The sequence below is a fragment of the Centrocercus urophasianus genome, unplaced genomic scaffold (genome assembly GCF_019232065.1).
Source record: "Centrocercus urophasianus isolate 14NV4802_14NV808 unplaced genomic scaffold, USGS_Curo_1.0 seq_13, whole genome shotgun sequence".
In the NCBI taxonomy this organism is placed as follows: domain Eukaryota; kingdom Metazoa; phylum Chordata; class Aves; order Galliformes; family Phasianidae; genus Centrocercus; species Centrocercus urophasianus.
The window spans coordinates 48,764,402-48,783,090 of record NW_024884475.1 but is presented as its reverse complement, the minus strand read 5'-3'; positions in this window follow the sequence as shown (position 1 = coordinate 48,783,090).

Here is an 18,689-nt window from a genome sequence, read left to right as displayed (position 1 = left end):
GTGGAAAAACAAACAAACAAACAAAACAAACAACCACATTTAATAAGACCATATTACAGTAATTTATAATTGCATCTGTGCAACTGAAGTAAGGGACTGCAAAATACCAATATCTGATTGGAATAATAAAAATCTTTAGAAATAGGGGAAGTTTCATTGTGTGAATCAAATTTTAAATAATACACAGTGACAAGGAGTGCCCTCTAAAGATTTTTAGGTCCATCCCAAAATATTTTTTTTTATGGGCAGATTATGTGCAGAAATCAAAACCTGTCCTTTTTCACTCCTTTCTTCTTTCACTCAATTATAAAGTGTTCTCAGCATAAGACCTATACTCTGATTAGAAGATTGCAATACCTCTGCAGGTTCCCGACAGCAGAGCTATACCAAAACCCATAACTGATCCAGTAACATTTGTCATCTCTGCAGTATACTTGCTGTAATTCCTCTCCCTTGGTTTTTCTTTCAAACTAGATCACATACAATCTTTGAACAAAGTAAGAAAAACAAACTGTTTTAACTGAGGAAAAATGACACATGGGTATTAAGTGCTGCATATAATTGTGTTCCTCAAGTCCTTTAAAATTTTTATTCTGCATAAATGGACTTTGCTTTATAGAAATTTGTATTTAGTATAGTTCCTCAACCATCACTTCCTACCTCTTTATAACACATAAATCTCTGATAATGGTTGTCAAAATTGACTGTAAGACTTCCAGATGACTTTTGTACATGTATTGACTTGACACAATTAAGTTGGGAAAAAACTTCTGCTGTGTTACCATATGTTTTATTCAAGGTCTATCTTGTTACAAAAGCCAACAACATTTTAACCACTAGCACAGAGTTCAATCTACAGCTCGCACAGAATTTACCTTCGCATCTTGATTTTGGAAAGTCAGGAGCGGATTTAAATTTCTCAGTAATAAACTCTTAAAAGTCCTGAATTCTGAGATTTTAAGTGGATTGAATTGGCATTATGAGTCCTTCTATCTGATTCCTGAGTCAAATACTGCCTTGTGCTTGCTTGTTTGTTTTAAATTCTATGGTAATTTACAGAATCCCTTTTCACAAACAAATTTTTTAAAAAAGGAGTAAGCAGAATATATTTTAGTATTCATCATTCATAGCAAGAGAAAAAGCATAATTAATAAAAAAAATCTAGTTCTAAGATAAATTTAATATTCTAAGTAGCAGAATATCACTGAAAACAGAATTAGAAAAAAAAAAAAAGATTTTTTTTTAATTTACATATTTCCTTTGGTTTATAACAATACTATATTGCTATATACCAGCTATATACCAGCTTTTCCTTATTGAATCAGAAGCTGTGCATTTATATACACATCTGTCTTTACATAGGACCAACATAGAAATATCACGTAAGCAAGCATAATACAATCAGCTCCTTGAAAAACCAACCAGCCATCTAAACAACTAACCAAACCTCTAAAAATCAAGAGAACAGGAAGTACGTCTCTCCTGCCATAAGTGGAAAGGTTGTTTTTTTGTTTGCTTGTTTGTTTTTTATTGTCAGTGCTGCTTTAAAACTGAGAAGAAAGCTGCAAAAGCATGGCTAACTAACAAATTGATTACTAATGTCCACGCAGGAGACAGAAACACTGACTTGATTCAGCTTATTTTTATTATCCTTTTTCACCATTTTTTTTTTGTCTAATTTCTCATTTTTTCTATCCCCAAACTGAAGTCTCATTCTGCTGTTTCAGAGAAGAAACTGCAAGTGAACTGAACCATGTTTCTTTTTCTTGGTGGTGGTGTGGGACTGTCTGAGAAGGGCAAGCATTTTAACCTTCTTAAGAGAATACTTATATATAAACCTGACACAGTCTGTACAAATAAAAGAAGGCCTGGGAACAGCTGGTATAGTACAGACCAGTTGTAATAAACACAACTGGAAAGAAACACCGCACTATCTCCCATCTTGTCTCTCTAATAACATTTAAACAATGTTGTTTCAATGTTAATTCACTTTAGACGAGAAGAAATAAAAAAGAAACCAAGACAAATCAAGAAATATAGTCAATTATAATAATCACTGATTTTTTTTTTTTTTTTCTTCCCCACCATGTTACATCTTCTATCTTCATTTCACTTCATAAAATATATGCTTAGGTGACTACAAACTATTTATAAGCTCAAAAATGAAATGACTTCTACACACAATTCTGTTTTAGAATTCCATACTCTATTTTAGAACCTCTTGTGAAATCAAGATAGATGGCCATAGACATTTGTATTGGACCATAAAGGAAATGTTAATTGTCTCTGGGAAGGAGGAATGTACTAGCAATATTTACTGAGGAAATCCAAATAGTTACACAGTATAGTATGGCCTGGAGAAGGGAAGACTAAAGGGGGATTTATCAATGCTTATAAATATGTAAAGAGCAGGAGTCAAGTGGATGGAGCCAGGCACTTCACAGCGACAGGACAAGAGGCATCGGGCACAAATTGAATCTCAGGAAGTTCCCCTCCTGAGGAAAGGAAACAGGAGAAAAAACTTCTTCATAACCTTTGAGGGTGACAGAGCACTGGAACAAGCTGCCCAAAGAGGTTGTGGAATCTCCTTCTCCAGAGGTATTCAAAACCCACCTGGATGTTTTCCCATGTAACCTAATGTAGGGAAGCTGCTTTAGCAGAGGAGTTAGACTTCAATAATCTCCAGAGGTCCCTTCCAACTCTTACAATTCTGTGATTCTCGGATTGTTTTATCTTGTGTATAGAATAAATGGTTCCCACTACAATTAAACACATTTAAACAAGATTAAGATTTGTAGGGTTACTTCCGAGGCAACTGATAGTAGCTGAACTAACCAGAAAAAGCACTAACTTTTTTTCAAAGTCTTAAAATATGTTTCAGCTTAAAAGGAACCCCCAAATGTTTAAAAGAAAAAAAAAGTTAAAACACTGAATTAGAATTTATGAAGGAGAAATAGGAACAGGAAAGAAGTACTGCTTCTGCCTGAGGTGCAAAGACCACATCAGATGCAAAGGACTGAGAAAGAAAACTGCTGGGTTTTGGATACCTCTAAAGAGAGAATTTTAACAAAGCAGAGCCTTTGCTCTGTTTCCCATAGGTTGTGGGTTTAAAAAAAAAAAAAAAAAGGTAAAAGGGGAAAGAATCATTGTTCACTATGACAGGCAATAAGGTCTTAATATGGCTTCTCATTATCCCATATCCCACTATGATATCCAAATTTCTTCTCTCCAACTATAATGTCAAATCCAGGAGTTTCTGGCAATCCCAATTCTGTTCAGCCCAAATTTCTTCTTTAATCAAAGTTTCAACTTCTGCAAAGATTTCCGAGACAGAGTACTCTCCCACCCTGATGTAGCCTGCACACTGTAGAAAATACTTCAGAACAATTTCAATTTAATTTGCAGCTTCTTATTTGATAATAGTACAACATGGTGAGAGTATGTGGATCTGTATAAATCCATATGCTATATATGAGCTATCCAAAGTGAGAGAGAATACCCATGTCTTTGTATGCACAGCATTTAACACTGCTTAGTTCGGAAAACACATCCTACACAATTTCTTCAGATACATACATTTCATTGGTCAGTCTAAAATAGAATAACATTAGAAGTCACAAGAATGTTGTATATATGTCCTTCATTTTGCAGACCTCTTTACAAGCACCTGAAAACTTCAGTTATCACTCCTTACTCTGACTTCTCATTTGTTGCAAATGCAATTGCCATATGCGTATACCTTGTTGTATTATGGTGCATGTAGATTACTTATGCTAAAGGTATAAAAACAGCTGGGTGGGAACACAGACAGACCTGAAATTTGAGAGTGGCCAGGTCAATCAACAACTGCACACAGTAGGACGAAGCCCAGGATTGAAGGCTTATAGCTGGAGGCTCAAAACAGGTCTTGTACTTAAAACACAATAGCAAGTCCTGGGTGTCACGCTGCAGGACAGCCCCTGTCATGGCACTGCGAGCAGCCAGGTGCCACAGCGCAGTGGCTGAGCAGCACTGCCTGGAGCTGACAGGCGGCCGGACAGTTTCAGACTTCTCACGTTTCAGCAGAACCGTATGGGAAACTGACATGCCGTCTTGAAGCATTTCACATCTGATGAACTGGAATATGCATACCAAAGCCTGGCACTTGACTGGGAGTTGACTTTTTTAAGTTGAAAATGCCAGTTGGAGACATAAAGAGCAAAGCATCTGCTGGGCAACAGCACTTCCATAAAGCACATTAAAAAGTTTATCTTGGACAACGAAAAAAAGCTCAAATTGAAGAGACAATCCACTTTCTGATTCTATTATTCTTCCATTATACCATCTTACTCTGTCATTTCCCTCCCCGAGCTGCTTGTGTCACAAAAACACTAAGGAGCAGTTCCTGGCATGTCTAAATTTGGTGCCAGATTTTTGTTCTTGAAAGACAAGAAGTTAAAGAATACAGTGACAAAAGCTGATTGATGTTAAATTGTATTTACAATACTGCATTACCAGAAACCGGGGGCAGGAGTTAAGGGGGGAAATGAGAAAAAGCAAGAAATGAGGATTTTTCATAGTGAATACACGAGAAGGTTAGAAAATATAGCAGCAGTTCCCATGCCCTAATTGCTATTATTTAGTACTGTTCACAATGAAGACTGACTAACGTGAAGTAGGACAAGTCAAGAAAGAAATGTTTACAGATGAAAAATGGAGTGATTGTTCAGTCAAGGATAATAAATCTTAGCTCTGAAAATCTGCTGTTCTGTATCACTCTAAACTCACAGTGAAACCTGAGCTCTGAATAGACCAGGAGCATAAGATGAAATCTCTTGTTACAGATTTATCTTGCATAGCCCTTTTCTTTTTGTTATCTCAGAGTGTTGCATTTCTCAAAGAAGCAAATGGTTATTTATGTACACTAATTTAATTCTCATGCGTATAATTCTGGATACAAACATATCTTGGAACAACAACATTTGGAATACAGCGGAATGCAATCTTCTACACTTGGGAAAATAGAATATGCATAATCAAGATAAAATTGTTTTGGTGAACATTACAGAGAGATACTCTTAGTGAATATCTGTGTAGCCATCACCACAAACATGACTGTATTGCCTTCCACTTTTTTTTAATAAAAATGGGTGAATTCAAAAACCCATTCAATTATTTAAGCAGTTCTGTGTCTTTGCTGTTATTACGCTGAAAATTAAGCAACTTTTAGAACAGAATAAGTAGCTAAATCTGTATGCCTCCTTGTAGTTTTAATTCTAATAACATGACAATGACAACTGCAGAATTCAAATTCATGTGTGATTTTGTGTAATCAAAGCCTGATTTAGGTTCTCTGCAGTTATTTACTCGATGTTAATCAAATTTTGTTATATATTAATGAATACATACTACGTATTGAAGAGCTATAAAGAATATCCAGACAGTGTACTATACTAGCAACACTCACCAGAAAGCTCACTTAATAAAAACAGTATTTTCAGAAATTACCAGAGTTTAATATTCTTTAAGATTACACTTAATTTGATCAGAATATTTGATCAGAATATTTCTTAAAGATGTATGATTCCGTAATGCATCTTTGACAAGATGGATTTCACAATAAATTGATTTATATATATATTTTTTTTTACAATTTACTGATCAATTTGTAACTGAGAGATCATGATTTTTTTAATGTTAACAGTTTAAATAATACAACTGTATTTCTATTATATGCCAAATGTGTTAAAAAATGCCAAAGAATATGAAAGAAAAAGGTGTGTTTTTTTCCTACACTACAAAGCTTTCTATTGATTTTGTTAGATATTTTTCAGTCTGAAATATTTTCACTTCAGTAATAGACTACATGAGACAGAAGACATCTCTTTTATGTGTTGTTTTTTTTTTTCCCCCTTTATAATTACAATTGCACAGCAATGCAGGTACTGCTAGTATCTTGTATTATTTTCATAGAAAGGCTTATCTGACACCAAATTTTACCCCATGTTGCATAAAAGCCTGCAAATTCTTTAAGATCAAAGAGAATAATAATTAAAAAATAATCATGTCCGGAGATAGGAGACCTCATCCATAATTTATTCCTGTTCTTGAGACAGGATAAAAAATGGCTCATAAGCAAGTTGTAAACAAAACTGATAAAAATTCTAAGATTCTCCTTTCCCCATGTTTTGGAAAAAAAGGACATTACGGCATTCCTCTGGTCAATAATACATTCTTACTAACAAGGACAGTACAACCTTAATGATCTGAAACTCGTTTATCTGGGAGACATAAGATTCAGTCACATAAATGAATAGTGGATAAACTAGGGTCACTGAGCAAAAGATCCTGCAGAGTCTATAAGCTCCACAGGACAGAAAGTCTCTCCTGCAGAGTCTTTCTTCTGAGAAACAAGGAAACTCTGCAGGCTCAAACATTTCTGTACACAATATTTTAAACACAAAAACCCAGATGTATTGAAGCAGCCCTGATGGACACTGTGAACTTTGAGATAATTGTATGTTTTGTTTACCGCAGTTCTGCAGTTATATGTGCAGGAGCTTTGTCCTTTGTTGTTCTTACGTGTGGTTTTGGTATTTTTTAATTTTTTTAATTACAGTGCTGCTGCTTCAGTTCTTGAAAATTTCCTTTATATGAAGTGCTCTTTGTTTTCTCTCATTTGGAAGATTGTCAGATACACCAGGCTATATGGCAAAGATCTAGACTAAACTTTATTATGCAATATTACATTCACTCAGTGAGAAAAAGAGGCAAAGATCAGTTACAGATTCACATTTCTTCTGCATTCTCTATTGACTTCTGCCAGCTTTCATGAGGGCAGTGAAAAATAGATAACATCACCGATGACAACAAACATGAAATATCAGTAGTGTCTGCAACTGAAAGAGGACTCTTAGCAAAATAAGTAGTATATTACATTAGGATATTATTTAAAAAAAAAAAAAAAAAAAAAAAAAAAAGATACAGCATAATAAGAATTTTTTACCTATAATTTTGAAGTATTTAGTTTTTAGTGGAAATTTGGTGGAGAATTTTCCTGCAGGGGATATCTGAATGCAGAGACTTCTACTATTATAATACCCTATAATAACCAAGATAAGTGAGATTTAACAACTCCGCAGGACTGGAGTTTATATCCTGCTTGGAAATTATAAAGTACAGCAGCAGTCAGCCCTCTTCTTTTCCTGTGGTTCCCGTGAAAGAGTCATGATGTTTATTACATACTGAGCCTTTTTACACCAACACAATACATTTCTGATATCGCTGACGATACGTTCTAAGAAATTATGTGGACTGAAAACACAGAGGTTGTTCTGAATAGAATTAAATCAGAATACACAATGGGAAATAATAAGGAATAATTTAATATGTTTTGTACCCATAGATTAATTGAAATTGGCTTCAAGTAGACAATATTTCAATTAAAATGGAAACTACATTAAATGTTTTGTATCATTTATTTTATCCCACTGGCAAAAAAGGAAAGGGAAAAGATGGGTAAACTAATGTGGGTAAGGCAGACATAAAGAAGATGGTTGGTAGGCTTGGGCAAGGGCAGAACTCATGTGGAGGTGGACTAGAAAAAGTGAGAATTTGGGGATAGGAATAAAAACGTGATGGGCAAAGCATTTGAGGATGAAGGAACGTTTAATAAGATCTAAGCCTGCACTTATATATGTACATGTGGACCGACAACTATACTGCAATTCCATATTTATAAGTGATGGCTATTTTTTGGTCAGTTTTCCACTGAATTTTGAACTGCTCTGGCTGACAACAGTAAAGATATTCTTCTGCCAAGGAAAAGCTCCATCTAACACATTTTACCTTAAAATCCATAAATTTGCCTATGTATTGCTGGCATAAAAATAACTCTAGTCTTACCCTACTTTTACAATTCTTATTAATGGCAAAGTTAAATACTAGGATGAAATATTATTTATATAAAAAAAAAAAAAAAAAAAAAAAAAAAAAAAAAAAAAAAGCCCTCCAATTGACTGTTATTTGTTTTTATTTGCAAATATCTTCACGTGGAGAAAATAAGCTAACTACGTTTCAGGACTTTTAGGCAACAACAATGCTAACATGTATTGAAAAGAGAAAGAAATGTAATGTAATCATCTTCACTTGTTCTAAAGATCGAAGCAGCAAGAACTGTTTTAAAACTGTGTCCTGAGAAGTACATGCCACTGCTATCTGGCATGAAATCAGTAGGAGTTACACTGTTTCATGGACCTATGATTTTACTACTTTTTTTTTCCTTTTCTTACAGTATTTGCTTTCTAAATTGCTGCTTGTATTCACTTATCGTATTTATTTAAGCAAAATGGTATTTATTACAGCAGCATGTATTAACATGGGTAGGGTTAGCCACATTTCAGCAATTGCAGTTAATTCACTGGCAACACATAATTGTACCGTGATATGGCAGAGCTAACAATTGCACCAGCATGGCTACTCAATGAGAAACAGTCCTTTAATTTCCTACAGGCGTATGGCTCTTCTGGTGGCTTAGAATCACTGCTGGAAGAAAATGATTAAATTTCAAAATCAGAGTTGCCTGTTGTAGTCAGACAAAACACATGAGCGTAAAGATACACTAACGAGGCAATGTGTTTTGCAGAGCTTTGGGTTAGGAGATCTAGATAAAAAATGATGAACTAGTAGGATCCCTGTGAAGTTTTGTATGAGCACACACTTGCACAGTTGCTGACAATGCTTTACAAAATTCATTTGCTCTCAGCCTCTAGAACAAATCACTGCAAATGACCTTTACTGCTAAGGAGCAAGACAAAGAAAGGAGATGGGAGATGAAGATGTAGAAATCAAAACTAAGGTCAAATAAAACTTGCTGAGCGTTATCTTTTTTTCTTTTCCTTTTTCTTTTTCTTTCTTTCTTTTTTTTTTTTTTTTTTTTTAGGAGGGGGAGTGGGAGTTGTAGGTAAAAGAACATCACTCCACGAATCTGTGTATGGAATTAAACAGGCCAAATGACTGCTCTAGCATTTGGCCACCTTTGGATGTGGATCATACCACAGCAGTTTCTGGTATTGCAATTTATTCTGAACAGCACAAGGGAAAACAATCTAAGAGAATATTCAGCATGTTTTCTGTTAAGAGAGCATATTATTTTATCACTAATAGCCTACTCATTAAGAGTAAGATGAAGCAGGTAAATTGCTACCTGCAGCTAAACCAACTTAGATCAGAAATCCATCAGACATGTACTGAACTCCAAGACAAAAGCTTAAGACTGCATTTGTCTTCTACATCAAAATACACCAAAACATTTTGCAGGACTTTTAATGTAACTCTATTTTTTTTTACAGTAAGAAAAAACTTTTCATTATGTAGTCAGTTCTTTCTTTAACAATGTCACATTTTAGTGTCTGAATGAAACATGATTAGTAAGGTTTAGCAGATGTTCCCTCATCTGATCAATCTAGCTGCTTCTGTCCTGCTTATCAGAAGTATTTCATTGATGGTCATGAAATTTAATCCATTTTCTTCTTGTACTATGTCTGGCTTAGAGTGAAATAGAAGGCAACAGCAGATTATTACTACTTCACTAAGTTGAATACACTTCCTCTTAAAGAGTCTTTCAGTAATAAATTAATAGTAATTTATATTAATTGACTGCTCTATCTGTAAACATCTTGAGATTTTAAGTTACATTGCTGCAAATATTTCTACGGTTCCATAACTGAATTCTGTAGGGCATCAGAACACGAGAAGGCTGTTAGAAGAACCATGTTAATATGACTGATGGATACACCAGCGCACAACAAAGTAAGATTCAGGAGTTCATTTTACTGGATTAAGGAATTGAAAATTTGTAGGAAAATCAGAAAACTGAAAACTTTTCCACCCAAACCACAAACTACTTTAAGTAATTTCTGTTTTGGTCAAAATACATCGCCGTTCCAACATACAGATCAAGAAGCAAATCCAACTTCTTACTCTCAAGGGCATCATATGTGCTATTTGTCCTCCACCCAGATTCTACTTCTATAGAAGTTATCATTATAAGAATGATTATAAGAAGCTATCATTATAAGAAACTGCCAAATGAAGAACAATGAAGTTGGCACAGAGATTTGAAAATATGGATTAAAGTACACTTTATCTTATCAGTCTGGTATGGTATATCATATTTTCTGAGAGACTGAAGGAAAGATTATATAATATGGTTTGTAGTTTACAGAAAGATATAAGGGGACATTACTAGAACAGATCAAATATGAGGGAAGCCTTAACCACAATCACAGTTGAAATACAATGGAGCTTCTTTTCAAGTATTAGCTTTTTTTTTTTTTTTTTTTTCCTGCCAGAGAAAGGACTATAGCAAATTCTGATCGCATTTTGTAAGAAATAGAATTTTATTTGCTAGAAGGGAAGCTAATCCTAAATTGATGTATTGCGTTATAAAGGTCTAGCCATTTTGGGGGGAGAACATTAAGTAGACTCGTAATAGCAACAACAAAGTCTTGTCTCATTTTTTAAAAACAAAATCATTTAGAGAAATGTGAAGAAGGAAGATAAACATTTCTGTGTAAGATAGACACGTGCTAACCTGTGAAAGATAATTTGAGTAGTCAGCAAATCCCTAGTGGCACAAATATGAGGAGACACTGGCCAGAAAAATCCATCTGCTTTTCAGTATGTGTAACACTTGTCTTATCAAGGAAATAAAAGTGTCTCTCGCTAAAATCATAGCTGTCACATTAGCATTATATCAGCGCCTGCAAGCAACCATGGTAAAAGATTGTTAAAGGTTTTCATTGTTCATTCTATTTCTCCAAGAGCTTAAACAACACTATAAAAAGTGGCTCTGGGCTAAAACGCGGTGTGTTACATATCTGTTATATCACGTATCCTTAGGCACTTATTTTTAAATTTCTCTACTGAGGTAGGCCCAAACACTAATCTTGAAAAGGAATGCTTAAATTGAAAGGGATGGGACAGAAGCCTCAAGTATTTGAGCACTGTGCACACAATATGCAGCTCTCCTGCAATCTTGCAATCATCTTTGCTGGGATGCCAGACAGAAAATTTATCTCTCAGTGTCTTGAAATTCCTTTGAATTCAATTGATTTAAGCAAATCACAGTTTAAAGATGATTTTTATCTGGATTTCTAGATAATTTCATATACTTCAGTGACAGAAAAATTTCATGAGTACTCCCAGTCACTTTCCATCTTTCTTACTTGTTGATGTGAAAAAGAAAATGAGAGGCTGATCTAACTGAAAAATTAAGGACAAACAGAAGCTGGATTAAAACAAAACAAAACAAACAAACAAAAATGTTAATGGCCTGAAATCCAAAATGACAATGTCTGGAAACAAACCAATATGGAATATGGAATGTTGAATAAAGGGGAAGAAAGGGAAGGGATGGTAAGATGGAAAGAAGCAGCCTAGGTCTTCTAACTTGCACAAGTGTATGAAAAATAATCATTACCAGCCTGTTTGTGAAAAGAACTATATTTATACTTCTTGCTAAAGAATAAAAAGGGAAGAGTAGGTGAAAAGGAAGTCAAAAGGGAAGAGAAACAACCTTCAATCTATCTAGATTAGTCCAAACCATGACAGCAGGAGTGAGACTAAGTTGCTCTTCGATAGGCACTACCAAATCATATTTAGCGTGCACGCAATTTTGCATTAAACACAGCAAATAACACTGTTCCCAAAGACTGATATTTTTCCCACAAGAAACTGAAATGCCATTAATCTTGTCACTGAAACTTTTAAACAGTTCTTTTGCCAGCTCTGGAGAAAGTTGGAAAGATAGAATTAATCCTTCGCAGCAAAGGGCAAAATAGTGATTATACATCTTCAAAAAAATCACCCCCACCAAAAAAAAAAAAAAAAAAAAAAAAAAATCAGACAACATTAATATGTAATATGTATTAGTAACTATTGGCCTTATTTCTGCAAGTATTTTGAATCAGTATCTCCTTTTATTTTTTGCCAAAGCTGCTGGAGTTTAGTATCTGTGTAAACAGGGTCATGAGTTAGTACTAGTAACTATTAAAAATACTAATAATAATTTAAAAAAAAGGGAAAATGCTTACATTGACTACTATACAATGTAACAATACTGACGTGCACAAGACTGTGTTGACCTTAGCCTATAAAAAAGAACTGGCAGAAGACTTTCACAGAGCCCTGGATATGGCTAAAGAAAGGTGAAACTTGAAAGTTCAATGCTGCAGTCTCACCTGCTCGCTAACAGGAAGCCAGAATCACAGAATCCAAACTACTGGATGACTGAATTTTGTCTGAGAAAGGTGGAAGGACACTACAGTAGTCACAAGGACAACCATATCATTACATTTCACAAGAGGCAACTGTTCACTAAGAAACTGCACTTGCAATGAGCGTGCTGAACATTTGTAATCCACCATGAATTGAGCCTGGAATTTATTTTCAGTATTTCTGAGTAATTAATATGCAATATATAAATTAATCTTCAATTTCTATGTATACATTTATACAACATAAAGCCATGATAGACTAAGCTGAGGAGAAGAACAAATCTCTTACTGATCGTAAAAAGAACATTCACAAAATCAAATAGGGAAATATAGCATCTGATGCACAAAAAAAGTTTGCTTTTGTCTTATTTTTCCTGATTTAACTGAAGAATTACTTTTAAATTTAGGGCAGCTCCAAATAGTTTCCAACACTCTCATATTAATAACAATTTCCTGACTTAAAGTTATTCTATTATATCTGCTATTTTTTCAAAGCCTTAATTTGATTCAGTGTGTAAATCAAATAAAAATACCTAGCGTATACATAATCTATAAAGCTCAGCAGTTTTAAAGAGAACGCTAATTCCATTTTTTGCAGTCTAAGAAGAGAAACAATAAAAAACCACAGAGGTTAAGTGATTTGCCCAAGGTCAAATGTATCAGCAGAAGAGAAGTCAAAAGTTCATAGATTAGTGGACTTCTTATTAATTAGCATTACATTGACATATTTTGTAGAACTGCAGGTAAAGATTGCTTGCTGTGTAATAATGTATCCTAATAACCCTCAGTGGGAATATCTACTTGAAGGAGAAAGGAAGTGATGAGAAAATGAATAGTCACAAATCATTAGAATAATATAATGTTCACTGAAGAGTTGTAAGACAATTCACAGATGGAACAGCTTATTGACTAGTGCCAGTGCATTCTCTCTCACCTAAAATTGCAAAGGTACAGAGAGCTAGAAGATATATATAATGCAGTGCAAACAAATAGTGACTGAGCAATACAGTGGCAGATTAAATGTCATGTAAATAAACGTAAAGTGATGTACAAGGTGAAAAAAGAACATTGGAGCTTATAATTACTATCAGACTTAAGTCAATAAATAGTTCCACAAGTGTTCAAGTATTCAGTAAGAAACTGAGAATAGCAGGAGAAATCATTTTGAAATGGTGTAACACTCTCCCACTGCAAAACCCACATCTAGCATACAAAATCCAGAAAGGGTAAACAACATCTTCTGTGCAGGTAGAGCAGTAGGATGCTTCTCTTGACAAGTCCTCCTAAGAGGGATGGATATTTGTGAGCCGATGCTCACAAATCACTGGTGGCACAGAGGAAGTGGACAGGCATTAACTGTTTATTGTTCTTCCAGTTCAAATCTATCCAATCCAATGTAGATTTAAATGAAGCTACACAAAATCATATTAAAAATGATATATATTTTTATTAATGCACAGAGTGAGCAGAGTAATAGACCTGTGCAACTGAGTGTCAAAGGACACAGTTTTAAAGTTTGCATAGGTTATAAGAAAAGATTCATGGAGGAGAAAACCAACAATGTTTTAATCTCTGTAAATCACTCTAGCTGAATTTTCTTCAGCTAAAATTGTTGGAGGCCTGAAAAGCATCTGGAAAAGTGTTTTGTAATTATTACTCTCACTTTTTCTAGGAATATATTTATAGTCATTGCCAATAGATAAGATGCACAGCCATATGATTCTGGGTGATTCCTTCTTTTGCTACAGATATACTATTCATTATTTTTGTGTAACTCCCTGATAAATCCCATTCAATAACCTAGGTTTTCCAAATATGTGATACAAGGGAAATAATTGAAACAATTGTTTCTCAGTTTTGGATTCCACTTGGAGGGTAAGAGGGAAGAATAATCACTGTAGAAGTAAATATGTAATCAGAGTAGGTTAATACATAATCAGGATGTCAGCAAAGTACTGCATTGCAGTTTAGTTCTAAACAAGTACCTCCTTTATTGGATAATGTCTAAAACATTAGAAATTATTTGTTGAGATTTTTTTTTTAGTATTATATGTTTTTAATATTATCATGGCCATGAAGCATTCTGTTTCAAATGCTAAGTTATATGGGGACCAGTAGACAAGTGCAAACATGGAATCTCTGAAAAGTTAACAGGAGTCTCCCAATGTGAATTGCCCTTTGCCATTGCATAATACCTCTTGGCAACAGTCAGAATACCAACCAGATCAAACACAACCTGCTCTAAAGATTTTCAAATGAAACAACATGGCTTTATAATAGCATTGAGTAGTAACACTTCATTTAATATGTACATTAATTATTGCTGAATTATAATGGAGTTCCTAAAAAGATCTCTAATGTTCACATTAATACTAAATGAATTCATTATGATCAGTGTAATTACAATGAATGCTAACTAAATTAATGGTAGTTAGACAAGCTAGAAACAGTGTCACCCATTTACTTGACACCTTCCAACCCGAATATATTTTGGCATTGCTTATATAATAGCAATGTGAATAATAAGGCCGTGTCGTTGTCACAGTTTTTCGTACCACCAAACTGCTAATTATCTTATTGTATTTCATTTTCTTATGCATACATACACACAATAGACATCTATATTATCTGAAAAATATAAAAATAACAGAGCTTTATATCAATCTGATAGTTTTGCTGGGATTTAGTTGCAGGCACTGTATTTATACAAAAAGCCCTACGCAGTTATTCAGAAAATAAGGAGCGAGAAAACAGACTATACAAGTTGTTGTGACCCAGTTCTATTCTCCAGTATTCATTCTGGTGTGAACTCTACAGATCATCTATTGGAGCACAGCATTTCCAGGCAAAGCCTGATGCCAGGTGGTATGTTTATCATGTTTCTGCATTTATATTTCTTGACCTGCTGGCCTAAGCCTCACATAAGGTATTCTTGCCTATGGCAAAATAAATCTTTCCTGGGAATTGTATCTGTAGCCATACACCAGACATCTCATGGGCTCTTACATACGAGTAACTCTTACATACGAGTATTAACTGTGCAGAAGTTTTCAAGGAAGTAGGATCAGAACCCAGTTTTGTCCATAAGAAACAATAGCAAAGAACATTTTAGCAGCTTAAGGAAAATAGTATGTGAAGTCTATTTCAACAGAAGGAATAAAAAGATTTACCTTTAAAAAGCTTCAATCAATGGAATGCAATTTTGTTGCCATCTGTGAGAGAAAACAAAGTGAAAGAGAGATGATTTCACAAAGCTCATGGAGATAATGAAGTTTTATATACAACTCAACAGAATATAATTAGATGTCACATTACTAATAAAACTTTTTATGGTTCACTTTTTAAGTAGAATAAAGAATTACGGACTAATAAAACATCTTCATACTTTTTTTTCTTACACTGCTTCGATTCACGACTAACACATCATCAACTGGATATGTTACTTTGCATTCAAATGCCTTACATGGCATGAACTGTAAAAATCAATTACTCCTTTGTCTGGGAAACAGGGTACTGGTGGACTGGTATGGCAATGCTGCCAAACACTTAACGAACCATCAAAACACAGATTGATTCTTTGTTCATATAACAGGAAATACAAAGAAAAAAAAGCCTATCGTCCTTCAACTTTTCTTCCACTTTTTTTTTTTTTTTTTTTTTTTTCATTGTATTTCAGAGGAAGATGAACTGTAGCCTTCCGGCAATCACTAATGCAGTGTTTGTATTCCATGTTGAGATTATTCACTTGGGTGCTGCACTGAAGCTGTGTGGGCTATTTTGACACTGCATCCAGATGCTCCAATTTTGCTTCAGTGACTCAGAGAAGAACCAAAATGCCTTAAAGCAATGTTCAAAGGGTTAGGTCTTGATGAACCATTAAAGTACTCAGAAGAAGTGTTTCTAAACGTCTCTAACTAATGCTGAAGTGACTTAAGTGGCCTCAGTGTGACACTCAGGCAGGGAATACTTAATAGAAAGATTAAGTCCTGTTACAGATAGCTGTGCTTCAGGCGATTGTAGATTTTGCCCCATTTCTTTTTGAGAAACAAAAAAATGGAGCATAAGTGAACAAGAGAAAAATGTATTATTTTTACAGCAGCATATACATCTATGAAGAATAAGTGTTGGAGTGATCTAGTTAGAAATATTTTATTGAAAGTTGCACTTGTCATATATTTCCATTTACTCCTTTGAGACCGAATCAATAATTAACTGCTTGGTTGAGAATATAAAATCAGACTTTTTAATTGTTTTTTGGTGAAGGAAGGGACTTCCTATAGAAGGGCGGATGGAAGGAAGAAAGGAAGGTTGGTTATTTGCATCTTCTAACTCTTTTCACCAGTGCAGTTTAGAAAATAATTCCAATTTTGAAAATAAAACATTTGCTGAAATATCTTAATCTATCTAGAATTGAAAATGGCTTTAGTTCAACAGAATAAGAAAGATCCAAAATCAGAGAGAGTGACAGATTTTTAGTTAAAAATAGAATTCAATAAGTTTTACTGACAGTAATCTTGGCTGAACCTGAGCCAGCAGTGTGCCCAGGTGACCAGGAAGGTCAATGGCACCCAGTTTTCTAACTGAAACAGTGCAGCCAGTAGGAGCAGGAGGTGATCTTCCAGTCATACTCAGCTCTGGTGAGACTGCACCTTGAGTGCTATGTTCAGTTTTGGGCCCCACACTAAGAGAAAGACATTGAGACCTTAAAGCTCGTGCCGAGGTGGGCAATGAAACTGCTGAGAGGCCTTGAGCACAAATCTCATGAAAAACGGCTATGGAAGCTGGAATTGTTTAGTCTGGACAAGAAGAGGCTCAGAGGAGATTTTAACACTCTCTATGTAGGGGTTGGCCTCTTCTACCAGGTAACTAGCAACAGCACGAGCAGGAATGGTCTCAAGCTGCACCAAGGAAGATTTAGGTTGGATACTAGGAAAAACTTCTCCAAAAGGGTGGTCAGATGCTGAAATGGGCTGCCCAGGGAGGTGATGGAGTCACCATCCCTGACTATGTTCAAGAAATATTTAGATGTTGTACTGAGGGACCTGGTTTAGTGGGGAAACATTGGTGGCAGGTGGACAGTTGGACTGGACGATCTTGGAGGACTTTACGAACCTTTGTGACTCTGTAATTCTTTATTGTACTTGAAAAGTGAACCATAAAAATCCAATGTACCATATATATTTTTGAAAAGAAAACAAACAAACAAACAAAAAAAAAAAAAAACAAAAAAAAAAACAACCAACAAATTAACAATTGACAAGGACAAATGACTTCTCCAGCAAGAATGTCAGTTTCCTTTGAATTTCTGGTTATAAGGTCTTTTAGAAAAAATGTGTTTTTTGCATTATTTTGAGAGAAGTGGGAATGAGAATAATGTTCCCTGTTAGCATTTAATAAAAGAGCATCAGAAACAGGAAAAAAAACCCCAACACCTCTATCTAGTCACTGGATGGTACACAGCCGTTCTTATTCCTTCACCACACCTCTAGACAAAAGGTAATCATTCACTGCATTAAGCTTCGGGAAGGCTGGATTTCGTAACTGGTATAAGCAGATTTTCTGTGTGACTTTGCAATATCCAACAACTATTTCTACATATGCAGACTGCTACTGAGGGATTTTCTCGCAAATGGTCAATAAATCAGCTGTGCCTAAAAGATACTGCTGGATCTCTTCCCACAGACCCCCCATCATTGTTTTGTCTTTTTCTCACATTCTGTGGCAATGTAAACTGTAAGAAAAGATGATTCAGATTCAATAAACAGACACTGTTTTTTTCTCCATTTGTATTGATCTTTGAGTTTAAATTAGCACACTCATGTGGCTAGCAACTTCTACTAAACCCGCTTAATGAAAGCACATTAGTTCAGTACAGATCCTTGAATGTCAGACAAAATGGAGACACGTGCAGCAGAACTTTGTGTGAATAATTTTTCAATTAGATGCTTTAACACAACAGTTATTGAAAAATCATTCTTCTCTTCCTAACTCTACCACCCCCAAATTAACCAACATTTTGCATTTACCGCCAAACAAAAACATACTTCGATTTCATCAAGGATGGACTGAGAAATATTCTGGGAATACACAAGGATTAAATAAACGTAGAGAAGAATTATCTTTCACTGGTTTTAAGAAACAGTGTTTTTGTCCAACCAGCAATATAGAATATTACTCTTGCCACAGATACAGGAAACTCTGCAGAAGCCATTTCAACACAGAACCAAAGAACTGGAAATGAAAGATTAGGTTTACACACTCTTTGTAAATCATTCATGGAAGTAAAAGGAATCCCCCCTCTCTTTATTTATTCAATAGCTCCGTGGTCAGGGCCTCATCTGATATACAATGCGGGACAATCGGGTTCAAGTCCCTCTTTGTCAGGGTGTTCTTGAACCCACATTTTAACTTTCCCAGAAGAGTTCTTAAACC